Raw genomic sequence first — 15999 nt, 5'->3', positions numbered from 1 at the left:
CCAAGTACTTAATATCACACCCCCAAGTACTTATATCACACCCCAAGTACTTAATATCACACCCCCAAGTACTTATATCACACCCCAAGTACTTAATATCACAGCCCCAAGTACTTATATCACACCCCAAGTACTTAATATCACACCCCCAAGTACTTATATCACACCCCAAGTACTTAATATCACAGCCCCAAGTACTTATATCACACCCCAAGTACTTATATCACACCCCCAAGTACTTATATCACACCCCAAGTACTTATATCACACCCCCAAGTACTTATATCACACCCCCAAGTACTTATATCACACCCCAAAGTACTTATATCACACCCCAAGTACTTAATATCACAGCCCCAAGTACTTCTATCACACCCCCAAGTACTTCTATCACACCCCCAAGTACTTACATCACACCCCAAAGTACTTATATCACACCCCAAGTACTTAATATCACACCCCCAAGTACTTAATATCACACCCCCAAGTACTTATATCACACCCCAAGTACTTAATATCACACCCCCAAGTACTTATATCACACCCCAAGTACTTAATATCACACCCCCAAGTACTTATATCACACCCCCAAGTACTTACATCACATCCCAAAGTACTTATATCACACCCCAAGTACTTAATATCACAGCCCCAAGTACTTCTATCACACCCCCAAGTACTTCTATCACACCCCCAAGTACTTACATCACACCCCAAAGTACTTATATCACACCCCAAGTACTTAATATCACAGCCCCAAGTACTTATATCACACCCCAAGTACTTAATATCACAGCCCCAAGTACTTATATCACACCCCAAGTACTTAATATCACAGCCCCAAGTACTTAATATCACAACCCTTAGTACTCATATCACAACCCCAAGTACTTGATATCACACCCCCAACTACTTATATCACACCCCCAAGTACTTATATCACACCCCCAAGCAATGTTCCCTCTAATTTTTCACGAGTCTGAGCAAACACACAAACCCCCTGAGCGGTCCCATGGACCACTGTGAGCGACATCAGACGTGCACACTGTGGTCATCAGACGTGGTCACTGTGGTCATGCTGCATCACATCCATCCAAGTTAAATGGTTTATTAAAAGAATCAAATTACCACATTTACATTTGTGTTATAAGACTTTTAATTAAGTGCTTTATCCACTTATACAATGAAAATGACAAAAGTCTTGCTCATGACCTGTGTCGTATGTTAATGCTATTGGAAGTATAAATATTTAATTTTAACTATGGCAAAACATGAGCTTCAACCAAACCAAGACAAATGTAAACTCCAATGTTGAAAACACACTTAACATTTTTATGATAAAGCTCTGACTTGTATTATTAGTAAAAGCCATTGTGTGAAGCTTTTGCTGTGACTGAGTGAGATTGTCCTACTGTGTCTGGGAGACAGTCTGTTAACTCTTTTTCAGTATATGACACGATCATTTCATTTTTACAACTCATAAACTAGTGACAGTCAACGACCAACACACACAGAGGAATCTGTATCTGCACAGCTGCTCTATTACTGCACATTTACATACCATATCAAAACACAATATATAATGTGTATTTGTATATAAAATATATTCAAAACAAGTGGTATGGGTCAAAATAAATATATATTTACAAACCACACATTGCAAATGGTGAACAAACACACACACTTCAAAATGTAAACAAACACACTGGAAACTAAGAACAAACTGTACATTATTGTACAGTGTGACAGTCATTCTGTGACAGTGTGTGTGATGATTGGTGGTGGTCGGGGAGGGGGGAGCAGCTTGGCTAGTTAATGCTAATGATTACACATGATATATTTGACCCACAATTAAGTCAATAGCAGAATAAACTACGCTTACCGATCAGGAACAGCATCCAGTCCATCAAAACATCAGGTCCTCTGCTCCTGAGTCCATCATTAGATCTTCACTCGAATCCACGAACCGCTCCAGGTCCGAGATGCCTCTATTTTAATTTGTACAAACATCCACCGTGTCCTCGGTCGCGTACTTCCGTACTTACAAAAGTACCGCAGCGTTCTAGTGGTTATAACTCCTAGTTTTCATCCAGGCAGCCCGGGTTCGACTCCAAACTCCCCACGGAACAGTGTCTGGAAGATGCGTTATGAACGCGTTCACAATATACACTACACGTCTAAAATAGTACGGTCTGGTGAGTCACAGTAACCATACGGGACTGTGACCATACGAGTCACAGTCCCATATGGTCTCGCGTTTAAGATTCCTGGCTTTCATCCAGGCGGCCCGGGTTCGACTCCTGGTATGGGAGTCGATCCGTAAACGTGCGTATGAGCGATTGGCAAAATAAATAATAAAAAAAAAAAAACCTGTACTGTATAAAGAGAGTTTCTTCAACTTTAAAATGTACAAAATTAAATAATGTGTAGGATTGTAAATCGTAAAAAAAACCCTACATTCTCACTATGTTTATATTTTATCTTACTTCAGTTTGGTGATACAATTGTAAATGATTAGAATAATCTTTATCCACTCCAGGGAGTCCGTGCTGTCCGGTGACAAGTTACCGGTTATAGTGGTAGCTGTAGAGAGGAGATCTGAGGGAAAAATAAGTAAATAAATAAAATAAATAAATAAATAAAAAAAAATAAAATAAAAAAAACCTCGTTATCCAAAGTGCGGAGGTAACTGTGTTTGGTGAAAGATTATTAACACTATCCAGTTTGAAGCCGTCACCTCCTGATTTCATTCAACTTTGCAAGTTTTTTCTTCTTTGCTTTTAGTTTAGTTTTTTTTTTTTTTTATAAAAAAAAAAAAAAATAGGTTTATGGTTCTCATCATTCATCCCTTTGTTTTATTTGTTTTGTTTTGTATCCACGCCCTCTACTGGTATTAAAGTGGTTTAGCAAAAGATCAGATTTAACCTGGCTCAAATACCAAATAGCTGTGTTCTCTGGTTTATAGACTATGAATGTAAACATAAATAAATGAAAAAAAAAACTACATTTTTTTTTCATTTACACATATATATATATATATATATATATATATATATATATATATATATATATATATATATATATATATATATATATATATATATATATATATATATATATATATATATATTAGTCAAGGGAAACGTTAATTCCTTACTCCATTCAATCTAAAGAAAAATAAACGGCTGCAACGACTACACCTTGATTTTTCACGTTCTACAATAAATAATTAAAAATAACTTAGGTAATTTGCGTAACTTACGTAATTTACGTAACTTATATAACTTACCTAACGTACTTAGAAAGGTATGCGAATGCCAGGTATGGACGTTTTTAGGTGTGGTAAACCAGGTCACCATGCTTCTGCCTGCTGGTGCAAAGAAATGGACTGTCGTCAGTGTGGGAAGAGAGGACATGTAGAGCGTGCCTGTCGAAATGAAAAAGGCACAGACAAAGCAAAGAAAAAGGATAAAAGAGAGTATGACAAATTCAAAAAGAAAAAACATGTAAATGCAGTAGAGTATAGCCAAAGCTCTTCCTCTGAAGAAAACAGCATAGTGAACGCAGTACATGTAATGAGTATGGATGAAAGTGCAGATTGCTACTGGGCCAAACCTAAGTTGGAGGGTCATCCAGTCAAAATGCAGATAGACACAGGGTCAAAGGCATCACTTGTGTCATATAATGTTTACAAGCAGTGTATGAGTCACCTTCCCTTACACCCATCTGACACAGTGTTCAAAGTATACACTGGGCACAAGGTGCGCATGAAAGGAATGACCGATATTATTGTCCGGTGTAATAACCAAACGGCCAAACTTCCAGTGTATGTCACCAAGGGAAACTTTGCTCCCATTATGGGACGTGTGTGGTTGAAAACGCTACGTCTTGACTGGCAAGAAATTCGCTGGCTTTCTAATGGTTCTTCACAACTGCAAGCCATCCTAGACAAAAATGAGGAGGTTTTTCGTGACGAATTAGGCAGCATGAAAGAAATCATTATGAAACTTCACATCAAACCAGGAAGCAAACCTGTGTTCATGAAAGCCAGAACAGTGCCTTATGTGATACGTGATAAAGTTGAAGCAGATCTGGACTCTTTAGTTAAAAGTGGAGTCTTGGAGCCTGTCACAACCAGTGAGTGGGCCACCCCAATCCTGCCAGTTCCCAAAAAGAATGGAGGAATAAACCCATTGCTCAGTGTAGAGCAATATCCACTGCCTTTAATTGAAGATTTGTTTGCAGGTCTCAGCGGAGGTCAAAAGTTCAGAAAAATTAACCTTAACCAGGCTTATCTGCAAATGCATGTGGATGAACAATCACCTGAGTTGCTAACGATTAATACACAAAAAGGACTTTTCAGGTATTGCAGATTACCTTTTGGCATCACATCGGCCCCGGCTCTGTTTCTGCGGGCCATGGATCAGATCCTGAGTGGATTGCAAGGAGTACAGTGTTATTTGGATGATATTCTCTGCACAGGTGCAAACGACGAAGAGCATCTTTGCAACCTGGATGCTACATTGCAGAGGCTACAACAGTATGGACTCAGAGTTCGCAAGGAGAAATGTGAGTTCTTGAGACCATCTGTGGAGTACCTAGGACATGTTATTGATGAAAAAGGCCTACACACAGCTCCTTCAAAGATAGCGGCTATTGTAGATGCACCCTCGCCTGAAAATGTGAGTCAGCTGAGATCTTTTCTAGGCCTCTTGAACTACTATGGACGGTTTATACCTAACCTTGCATCACTGTTAAAGCCGTTACATGAACTTTTATGTCAAGACAAGAAATGGAAATGGACAAATGACTGTGAAAAAGCTTTTCAGAATACAAAGAAGGCACTCACCACTTCATAGGTTCTCACACACTTCAATCCCTCACTTCCAATCCAACTGGCCTGTGACGCGTCACCTATGGAGTGGGTGCCGTCATCTCACACACATTTTCAAATGGTGAGGAAAAACCAATTGCATTTGCCTCTAGGACATTGAACAAGGCAGAGTCTAACTATGCTCAGTTGGAACGAGAGGCACTGAGCATCATTTTTGGAGTGAGGAAATTCCACCAATATTTGTATGGAAGGAGGTTTACTCTTTTAACAGATCACAGACCCCTGACAACGATCTTGGGACCGCACACAGGAATACCATCGCTTGCAGCTTCACGTCTTCAAAGGTGGGCTTTGTTGTTATCAGCTCACTCATATGACATAAAGTATCGCAAATCTGATTATCATTGCAACGCAGATGGACTTTCCAGGTTACCACTCCCTGTTACCAAACATGAACCTAACACAGTGGACATTTTCTATTTCAAAAACATGGAAAAGGCACCAGTTTCAGCTGCCCAAGTGAAAAAGGCGACCAGAAATGACCCTGACCTGTCAGTAGTCATGGACATGGTAATTAAAGGACAATCGAAAGGTGATAGCTCCGCTCTCAAACCTTTTATTGATAGAAGGTGGGAGCTTTCTGTTCAGTCAGGTTGTCTGCTGTGGGGAAGGCGGGTTATCATTCCACAGTCACTGCGTGCTAAAATGTTAGAGCAGCTGCATGCAGGTCACAGTGGGATAGTGAAAATGAAGGAAATGGCTAGGAGCTATTTTTGGTGGCCAGGATTAGACAAACAAATAGAAAACATGGCCAAAAGTTGTTCATCTTGTCAAAAGACTCGTAACAACCCACCTGCAGCGCCCCTGCATCCATGGGACTTTCCACAGGACCCTTGGTACCGCATTCACGTAGACTTTGCAGGTCCATTTGAGGACCGAATGTTCCTGATCGCTGTCGATGCTCACAGCAAGTGGCCAGAGGTAGCTATCATGAAATCCACTACATCAGAAAAGACTGTTGAGGAGCTTGGAGAGATGTTTAGCCGTTTTGGGGCTCCTGTTCAGCTCATCTCAGACAACAGTCCCCAACTCGTGTCAAAAGAAATGTCTGATTTTCTGCAAGCAAATGGAGTTCAACACATTAAGTCGGCTCCATACCACCCTGCAACAAACGGGTTAGCAGAGAGGTTTGTGCAGACTCTCAAACATGCACTGAAAGCCTCACAAGGACAAGGCACTCTGCACCAAAGGCTGCATGAGTTTCTTCTCAAGTACCACACCTCTTCACACTACACCACCAAGGCATCTCCTGCAAGCCTCATGTTCAACAGAGAACTTCGAACCAGCTTGGACCTTCTAAAACCTCTAACAGTAAAAGACATTGTTCAGGCAGACCAACGAAAACAAGTAAAGTACAGAGACATTCATGCAAAAGATCGAGTGTTCGTACCTGGAGATTCAGTGCTGGCTAGAAACTACCAGAGTAAGGTAAAGTGGGCTCCTGCCACTGTCATTGCCCAAACTGGCCCTGTCTCCTACACTGTCCAGACAGCTGATGGAGTTTGGCGCCGCCATGTGGACCAACTTTTAAAAACACCTAACACTACTCAAGAACTGTCTGTTGATTCTGAGAAAAATGCGAATGTATTTGTACCTGAACCATGCTACTTACCTGTAGAAATGTCAAAACCAGTCAGTCCTACTGTAGATGTTTCTCTTTCAGACAACGTAGAAAAACAAAGTGTCACATCTGTACCAGAGCCTAGTCCAACCAATGAAAAAGTTGATGTGTCTGTAGAGCGTCGCTATCCTGTACGTGATAGACGACCACCTACAAAGTTAAACTTATAGCTTTATAGTGAACAATGTGTTTACTAGTTACTATGTTCTATAGTGTTGACATGTTACCTATCTGCATCTGATTTGTTTATTAATGTTACGATGTAATACAAATGTGTTTGGGGCAATGAATGTTTTAAATCCCTGGTCCATCTTATGTAAGGGGGGAGGAGATGTTATATATTTTGACCCTCTCTGGTAACTGTAGTTACGTATTACTAAACGCACAACATTGTATGTATTACTGCGCTGTTACACCGAGTCCTCGTGTGTTCATGCCTGCCACACGAGGTAATAAATTCCGTTGTTCCAAGATTCCTTCTCTTCATTATCTTACCTAAGAAGTAAGGGGAGATATAACACAAGTGGTAGTATTTTTTTTACCTTACGACAAACGCAAAACCCATTTTAACCATTACAAAGATTGATTATGAAGCGAGTGTTTTATCTCTTGAGCGTTGGGTTTTCCTCGTGTTTTGCGTTAGTTTATTTAGTCGAGTTGTGGCTCGTTCGGCTCAGATCAGTTACAAACAACGTGATGACAAACGCGTCGCCTTAAAGTGCTTTTCTTGCGGCTTCAGTTGGATAAAACAACTCTATTCCGGCGTTTGGTTTTCTGCCCACGTCGGACACACCCCTCTGTAATCTCAGCCTATGTCCGTGATAAGAACCACACACAAACATTACACAACCGATCTGACCGAGTTTATTTCAGAGACGCCAGCGCTCACGTCCCCGAATGACACGAAACGAACCGACGCAGTCATTCTCGCTGCGGAAACGCTCACTTTAACTCCGATAAACATGGTGCTTTATGTGTGAGTTGGCGCGAGTTGGTACAGCCTCAAATTATTCACCCGTCGGTAAGAATCTGTCTGTCGCTATGGAGAAAAACACGGAAACTCACTTTTTCATGACGTGCAGAGCGGATTGAGTCGTTCGTGTTTAACGGAGAAGCTGGAGGAAGTGTCTGGGGTGAGGGAAGTCTGGGAGTCCCCGCTTAGACTGTTCCCCCCGTGACCCGACCCCAGATAAACGGTAGAAAATGGAAGTATAGACGTTTATTTCTGTGAATATGACCTCGTGTGTGTCAGTGTGAATGAGCTGGTCGTTGTAGTTTATACTCCCAGCCATCAGGGGGCGCCACACCCCACTGTACTCAACCTCTGAACCCTTTCGTACTCCACTCCCGCGCGGTCGTTCGAGGTGGTTCGTCTGCGCTCGTAAAGAGTTGAGTGTTTGTCCAGTGGATGCGGAAGGTTGGAGGTTTGAATCCCGCTCTCGACGTAATACATCGTCGGTTGAGCCTTCGTGAATGCTGCTGTTGTGTTCCTGGGCAAGACACTTAACCCACTTTGCCCTCAGTGTCTGCGCACACCGGTGTATGAACATGTGAGTGGTTGATGTAAAGAACTTTGAGAGTCTTAAAGGTGGAAAAATGTGACTATTAAGCATAAAAAAGTGTAATCTGGTGCTCAAAGGGAGTGACGTGTTCATTTCTTTGACTGAATATGACATTTTATTAAACTTTTCTTATTATTATTTCTACGTTTATACCTCCACAGACTGAACACACATCTACTTCGTTTAATTAGCAGAGCACAAAACAATTAGAACCAATTTAAAAGCTCTTTACCTCAAGGAAACGCCTCTTCACACAAACACTGGAGTGAGGCGGGTTAAGTGTCTTGCCCAAGGACACAACAACAGCATTCATCTGTGGGAGCTGGAATCATACCACCAACTCACAGGTCAGTGCATTTGACCGTTCTACCAATAGGGATTCGAACCACCAACCTTCAGATCAGCAGGCAAACACTCAACCAACTGAGCCACTGTCTGGGTCACCCTGGATGAGCGACGCCGCCGAATGAAAGAATAATTTTATCTGAAGCTAAAGACTAAATAAATAATATTTTGCAGTGGAAATATGAGAGATTATAATTTTGCTAATTTTTTTATTTTATTTATTTTTATTTTACGACCAAATAATTAAATATTTAAAGTTCCTGTACGTGATTTTTTTCCCCTTTTATTTGAGCAAAATTTGTCCAATCACAGAAATATTTTGTATGAGCAGCTCTTGAGGACAAAATAAGTCCACTATGTCCTGTCTGCTTCTAATTGAAAAGCTTGTCCAATAATATCAGGAAGTGTGTGTTAGCATGCTAGTTGTTTGATTAGGGATGACACTGGACCATTTAAAATGAACGAGATCAGTTTTTCACATTTTGAGACGGTGAAAATCCGTTACAGCTCCTTTAACCGCACGTCGTCTTTTCATCAGGGGTCAAAGTTCAACGAGGAACCCAAACTTCCCGCAGCAAAAAACAAAAGTGTGAGACACAGTTAAGTGTTTTAAGATTATGGGGAATTTCACGACTGTCGACCCGTGTTACATTTAAAGCCTCGGATAAAATCTCACTTTGACGCCGCTCCATTAATCTACAAAGGTCAGAGCGCCCCAGAGTTTGACCCCTCAGTCTGACCCCCAGAGCTGACCCCCGGCGCTGACCCTCACAGACGACCCCTCTTGAGTTTGGGCTGCGTCCTGTCAGCGCTGTCCCGTTTAATGATGGGCTTTAGGCGTAAGGACTTTCACCTCTGGCATCACTTTGGCGTTTCTTTCAAGAAGATTTGAGCCGAGACCAGGCCCGGTCCCAGCTTTCAGGGGGCCCCAGTGACAGATTCAGCCAAGGGCCCCCTGAAAGCTGGCTCAACTGTTGTTTATCTACATTTAACAACATTCTGACTCACCCCGATCAACTATTTATGATTATTTGTGTTTATATCAGACTGAAAACATCCAAAATGTCACAACGACTAAAGCCACAAAAACAGAACACAAACATATAAAATAAAACAACAGAAAAGGGGCTGAGATTTTTGAAATTCTAGACGTTTTTTCCTTGTTTCTGTTGGATTTTAATGTGTTCCAGTTTCTTACATTTACATTTTGTCGGGGTCCTCGCTCCGGTGTAAACACAGAGCTGCCCTCACCTCTGCCCGACTCAAAAACAAACGCAGCAGCAGAGATTTTACTACTTTAAATCTAAAACAAATCGGTTGAGGGGGACATTTGAGCTGCTGTAAACTCACCAGCCCTGTGTCCAATAAAACTTTATACATTATATCATTTTCAATATAAATGTATAGGCTGTTGGGGGCCCCCTGCTGGACTCAGGGCCCTAAGAAGCTGCTCGGTCTGCGTATAGTCTGAACCGGCCCTGGCTGAGATAAAACTGGAGGAAGTGAACGACCCTGAACTGGTCACTCACGTCCAGTCAGAGCAGGATCAGTTTAAAATCAGCTGTTGTATTTTCAAACTCTGAATGTTTTTTTCTGTCGAGGGACAATCCTGAAATTTGGTGTCACGATATGAATAATTATGTTTTTAACTTTATGAATAAGTTCCATGTTTAAAGAAGCGTAAAAAAAAAACTACGATCGAGCGGAGAACATTCTGATGAACAGGGCCGTCAACTGAAATTTTGGGGCATGGGGCAAGACGTCTCACATGGGCCCCCCTAATACAAATGAATAGGAAGAGAGTCCAATTCTGGGCCCCCTAAAACCCGGGACAACAGACGTCTTTGTCCCCCCCGTCGACTCCTCTGTGGATAAGTCGTTTTTTTCTGCACATTCAGGTGACGTAATGACGATTATCACGATTTTCATCACGATAAACGATATTATTCCTTACTGTCCCATCCGTGGTTGGAGTACGATTCCCAGTCCCTCTTTTTAATCAGAGAGACCTCCACCCCGGTCTGTCAGTCCAGAGGCCCCCGACGCCACGAGACGTTACAGCAACGCGTGAGACGAGACTCCTCCTCCGACTTCCTCCTCGAAAGACGTAAACACCATTGTTCTTAAGATGATCCCGTCTGTCAGACTCACTTCTCTCTGAGGGTCCACAGTCCCCGGGTCTGTCGGGGGTCCCGGGGGTCCCTGGGGGGTCCCGGGCTGAACACATTTCTAAACTTGTTTTCACTTTTCTACAGTGAACCCGTGAACGTCGAGGCGTTTGAGGTCAGGGCGTCTGACAGATGTAAACAAGTCCAGCTCCACAAAGAGACACAGACACAGGGGCCTCGTCCTCTGAGTCGCCCCGGGACGAGACGCCAGAGTCAGCACTGACTCTGTGTCAGGAGGGACAGGACGGGGCTGTGGCTCTACATTTATCTCTCTCCTTTTCCCTCTGTCTCCTTTTCTCTTTCTCCTTCTTTCTCTTTCCTCCCTTTCCCTTTCTTCTACCTCTGTCAAATTCTCTCCCTCCTTCTCTTCTCTCTGTGCCTTTCTTTCCCTCTCTCTTTCTCTCTCTATCTCTCCTTCTTCCCCTGTCTGACTTCTCTCTTTCTCCTTCTCTCCCTCCCTGTTTCTCTCTTTCCCTCTTTCCTCTCTCTCTCTTTCCCTCTCTTCCCATGTCCCCTGTCTCTTTCTCTCCCTCTCTCTGTCTCTCTCTCCCTCTGTTTCTCTCTCCCTCTGTCTCTCTCTTCCTCTGTCTCTCTCTTCCTCTGTCTCTCTCTCCCTCTGTCTCTCTCTTCCTCTGTCTCTCTGTCCCTCTGTCTCTCTCTCCCTCTCCCTCTCTCTCCCTCTCTCTCCCTCTGTCTCTCTCTTCCTCTGTCTCTCTGTCCCTCTGTCTCTCTCTCCCTCTCCCTCTCTCTCCCTCTCTCTCCCTCTGTCTCTCTCTTCCTCTGTCTCTCTGTCTCTCTTTCCCTTTCTACTTCTCTTCCTCTCTGTCTCTCTCTCCCTCTGTCTCTCTCCCTCTGTCTCTCTCTTCCTCTGTCTCTCTGTCCCTCTCTCTCTCTCCCTCTCTCCCTCTGTCTCTCTCTCCCTCTGTCTCTGTCTCTCTGTCCCTCTGTCTCTCTCTCTCTCTGTCTCTCTGTCCCTCTGTCTCTCTCTCCCTCTCCCTCTCTCTCCCTCTCTCTCCCTCTGTCTCTCTCTTCCTCTGTCTCTCTGTCCCTCTGTCTCTCTCTCCCTCTCCCTCTCTCTCCCTCTCTCTCCCTCTGTCTCTCTCTTCCTCTGTCTCTCTGTCTCTCTTTCCCTTTCTACTTCTCTTCCTCTCTGTCTCTCTCTCCCTCTGTCTCTCTCCCTCTGTCTCTCTCTTCCTCTGTCTCTCTGTCCCTCTCTCTCTCTCCCTCTCTCCCTCTGTCTCTCTCTCCCTCTGTCTCTGTCTCTCTGTCTCTCTCTCTCTCTGTCTCTCTCTCTCCCTCTGTCTCTCTCTCTCTCTCTCCCTCTGTCTCTCTCTCCCTCTGTCTCTCTGTCCCTCTCTCTCTCTCTCTCTCTCTCTCCCTCTGTCTCTCTCTCCCTCTGTCTCTCTGTCTCTCTGTCTCTCTCTCCCTCTGTCTCTCTCTCCCTCTGTCTCTCTGTCCCTCTGTCTCTCTCTGTCTCTCTCTCTCCCTCTGTCTCTCTCTCCCTCTGTCTCTCTCTCCCTCTGTCTCTCTGTCCCTCTGTCTCTCTCTCTCACACACATCGTTCTTTCCCATCATCCTCTCTGTTCTGACCCTGGACCAGTTCAAATCCGGCCCCGTCGATTCGAGCGTTAAAAATGAGCACGAGAACCAATGTAATATTTACTGCACTGGGGTCACGCGGGCCGGGGTCACGCGGGCCGGGGTCACGCGGGCCGGGGTCACGCGGGTCGGGGTCACGCGGGTCGGGGTCACGCGGGTCGGGGTCACGCGGGTCGGGGTCACGCGGGCCGGGGTCACGCGGGCCGGGGTCACGCGGGCCGGGGTCACGCGGCGGCGACTTAAAAACAGAAGAAGAAGAAGAAGAAGAAGAAGACTCACGGGTCTGAGATTCATGTTCAAACTGTCGGCCATTTTGTCTGACGTGTTTAAAAAAAAACATCCGTGCGTTAAATAAAGAGTTTAAATATGACACGAAACTGACTCTTGGAGCTTTAATCCATGTTCTACTGCGTCACAAACACATGGAGGTGAGTTTGTGTCATTTATTATTAGTCTGTCACATTTACAAAGCTCAAAATGCGACGTTCCACCCTGTGATGTCATCAAGTGGGACTTTTCAAGTGAACAGATCGGCCGAAATGTTGCTGTTTTAGGGTCTTAATAAATAGTTTTTAATAAACGTTATTTTATTTTTAAAACATCTGATAGAACATTATTCAAATGTTTTATCAAAATGATGGACTGGGGAGAGAGAGAGAGAGAGAGAGAGAGGGGGGACTGGAGAGAGAAAGAGAGAAAGAGATAGACAGGAGAGAGAGAAAGAGAGAGAGATTGGAGAGAGAGAAAGAGAGGAGAGGGGGGAGAGGCTGGAGAGAGAATGGAGAGTGAGAGAGAGAGAGTGGAGAGAGAGAGACTGAGAGAGAGAGAAAGAGAGAGAGACTGGAGAGAGAGAGGAGAGAGAAAGAGAGAGAGACTGGAGAGAGAGAAAGAGAGGTAAGGGGGGAGAGGCTGGAGAGAGAGTGGAGAGCGAGAGAGAGAGAGAGAGAGTGGAGAGAGAGAGACTGAGAGAGAGAGAAAGCGAGAGAGAGAGAGACTGGAGAGAGAGTGGAGAGAGAAAGAGAGAGAGACTGGAGAGAGAGAGAGAGACTGGAGAGAGAGAGAGAGAGAGAGAGAGAGAGAGAGACTGGAGAGAGAGAGAGAGACTGAAGAGAGAGAGAGGAGAGAGAAGGAGGATGAAGTTACAGCAGAAATCTGACCTGAAGAAGCTGCTAAACGTCTTCACTCTGGAGACTTTTGTCCAGTTACAGACGAAACAACAAAAACATGAAACACACTGGAACATTTCTCGAGGGTCACTGTCGACGTCCTGCCACGAACTAATGAACAGGACGAGTGAAAAACAAAAATACAATATGAAAAAACCCTGAACCACAGACACAATAAACAAATATAATCATAACATATTTTATCCACAGAGACTTTAAGGACACTGTGAAAGAAAAAAAACATGGCCGTGCGAGCGTGAGGGCGTCTGAGGTTCGGGGTCAGACCGGAGCACAGAGCGATGTGAGTTTCTCGTGGCGTTCCGTCTCTCGGGGGGTTGTTTACCGACGCGCCGCTCGCTCGTGTAAACAAACGCAAAATTGTATAAAGTCGACTGGGACTTTAGTGAAATATTTACCGCAGAGTGACAGCGTTTTTCTTGTAACCGCGGTGTCGAGCTGACGGAGGTGAATCTGTCGACACGGCCTCGGTCTCGACGTGAAGAATCTGTCCGTTGTTTAACACTAATCTCCATGACGACCAGAGACTCTGTTTGGTGTCGCTTTTTGATCTTTGGTGATGTTGTGGTCAGTATAAATCCTCTGGACAAAGGACATTCGGACGTTTTAAAAGTTGTTGTATCTGTAAATGTGAACGATAAAACTTGAATGTACAGTTTTTACAGTTAAAGCTGCAATACGGAACTTTTCTGCAGGTGGATCTATTGATACTTTGCAGCTGATGTTGTGTCTGTGCTTTGACGCTTAAAGGTGGAAAAGTGCTATATAAAAATGTGACTATTTGCCATGTCATCTGCATATTCTGGGGGTGTGATGCTAACTGGAGGCACTGCTCTGTCTGAAGCTCGGTCTGTTACTCAAGTTAGACTTTAATCTGAGCTTTGTTTTAACACAAAGAAAGAACTGACCACAACAGGTGAGCTGATTTGTGCTGTCCCTCTTAAATAACATTACATCACAAGCTAGCTAGCATTAGCATTAGCATTAGCATTAGCCAACAGTTTCTCACCTTTTTGTGTAAAATCAAACTCCTAAACAGGACCATGAACACTCGGATTGATCACAGTCGGTGTTTGGGGTTTTTTTGCTTGAGTTTTCAGATCTAAAAACTTGTGTGCATCATGTCCAAGGCAAAAATACAGCACTTCAGAGTCACACTGAGATCCAACGTTTATGTAAATTTGTCTGAACACATTCTGTACTGGACAGGAGACACGGCACGGAGGAGACTGATGGACAATGGTCTACAGTCCAACAGCCAATCAGGACGCACGACACAATGGTCTACAGTCCAACAGCCAATCAGGACGCACGACACAATGGTCTACAGTCCAACAGCCAATCAGGACGCACGACACAATGGTCTACAGTCCAACAGCCAATCAGGACGCACGACACAATGGTCTACAGTCCAACAGCCAATCAGGACGCACGACACAATGGTCTAAAGTCCAACAGCCAATCAGGACGCACGACACAATGGTCTACAGTCCAACAGCCAATCAGGACGCTGGGCACTGGGACATTTTAAGTTGTTGTGAAGTCTCTGTATCCGTAAATATGAACAATAAAACTTTAATGTGTCAAGTCGGAGTTTGTTTTTCAGAGACAAAAGTCTGAAAAATCTAAGTTACTTTTCTTTCTCTTGTCGTTTCTCTCGTCTGGTGTCAGTGTTTCTCCGGGTCACTGTTCTGCTTCATTCTGTGTAATTATCTCTCTCTCTCACAGACAAAAGTTTTACATTCGTCCTCATCTCGCACACACAGAAAGAGAAAGAAAGAGAGAGACAGAGAGAGAGAGACTGCAGAGAGAAAGAGAGAGAAAGAGACACAGAGAGAGAGAGAGAGACACAGAGAGAGAGAGAGAGACACAGAGAGAGAGAGAGACTGCAGAGAGAGAGACACACACACACAGAGAGAGAGAGAAAGAGAGAGAGAGACTGCAGAGAGAGAGCGAGAGAGAGACTGCAGAGAGACAGAGAGACTGCAGAGAGAGAGACACACACACAGAGAGAGACTGCCAAGAGAAAGAGAGAGAGACACAGAGAGAGAGAAAGTGAGAGAGAGAGACTGCAGAGAGAGCGAGAGAGAGACTGCAGAGAGAGAGAGACACAGAGAGAGAGAGACACAGAGAGAGAGAGACTGCAGAGAGAGAGAGACTGCAGAGAGACTGCAGAGAGAGAAATAGAAGCTGGAGAGAGAGGGAGAGAGAGACTGGAGAGAGAGAGAGAGTGACTGGAGGGAGAGAGAGTCTGGAGAGAGAGTGTCTGTGCCTATAGGGGGCGTGTCTGAGCCTGTAGGGGGCGTGTCTGAGCCTGTAGGGGGCGTGTCTGAGCCTGTAGGGGGCGTGTCTGAGCCTGTAGGGGGCGTGTCTGAGCCTGTAGGGGTGAAGCTCTGTCTGTTACTCAACGTCGACTTTAATCTGAGCTTTGTTTTAACACAATCGGACCAGAAAGAACTGACTTGGCAGAAATACAACAGGTGAGTTGACATCACAAGCTAGCATTAGCTTTAGCCTTAGCCTTAGCCTTAGCCTTAGCATTAGCATTAGCATTAGCATTAGCCAACAGTTTTTCAGTTGACTCTCAAAGGAAAAATGAAACCCAAACTTAAACAGGACCATGAAC

General features: G+C 44.2%; 1 pseudogene; it reads left to right on the top strand.

Moving 5' to 3' along the window:
- The first annotated feature begins 3444 nt into the window (after positions 1-3444).
- The window catches only part of LOC129457250 (uncharacterized protein K02A2.6-like), a 173573-nt pseudogene continuing 161018 nt past the window's right edge, over positions 3445-15999 (top strand).

The sequence above is a fragment of the Periophthalmus magnuspinnatus genome, chromosome 20, assembly GCF_009829125.3.
Source record: "Periophthalmus magnuspinnatus isolate fPerMag1 chromosome 20, fPerMag1.2.pri, whole genome shotgun sequence".
NCBI lineage: Eukaryota > Metazoa > Chordata > Actinopteri > Gobiiformes > Gobiidae > Periophthalmus > Periophthalmus magnuspinnatus.
Note: the sequence above shows the minus strand (reverse complement) of the source record. Positions and strands in the feature narration are given on the sequence as shown.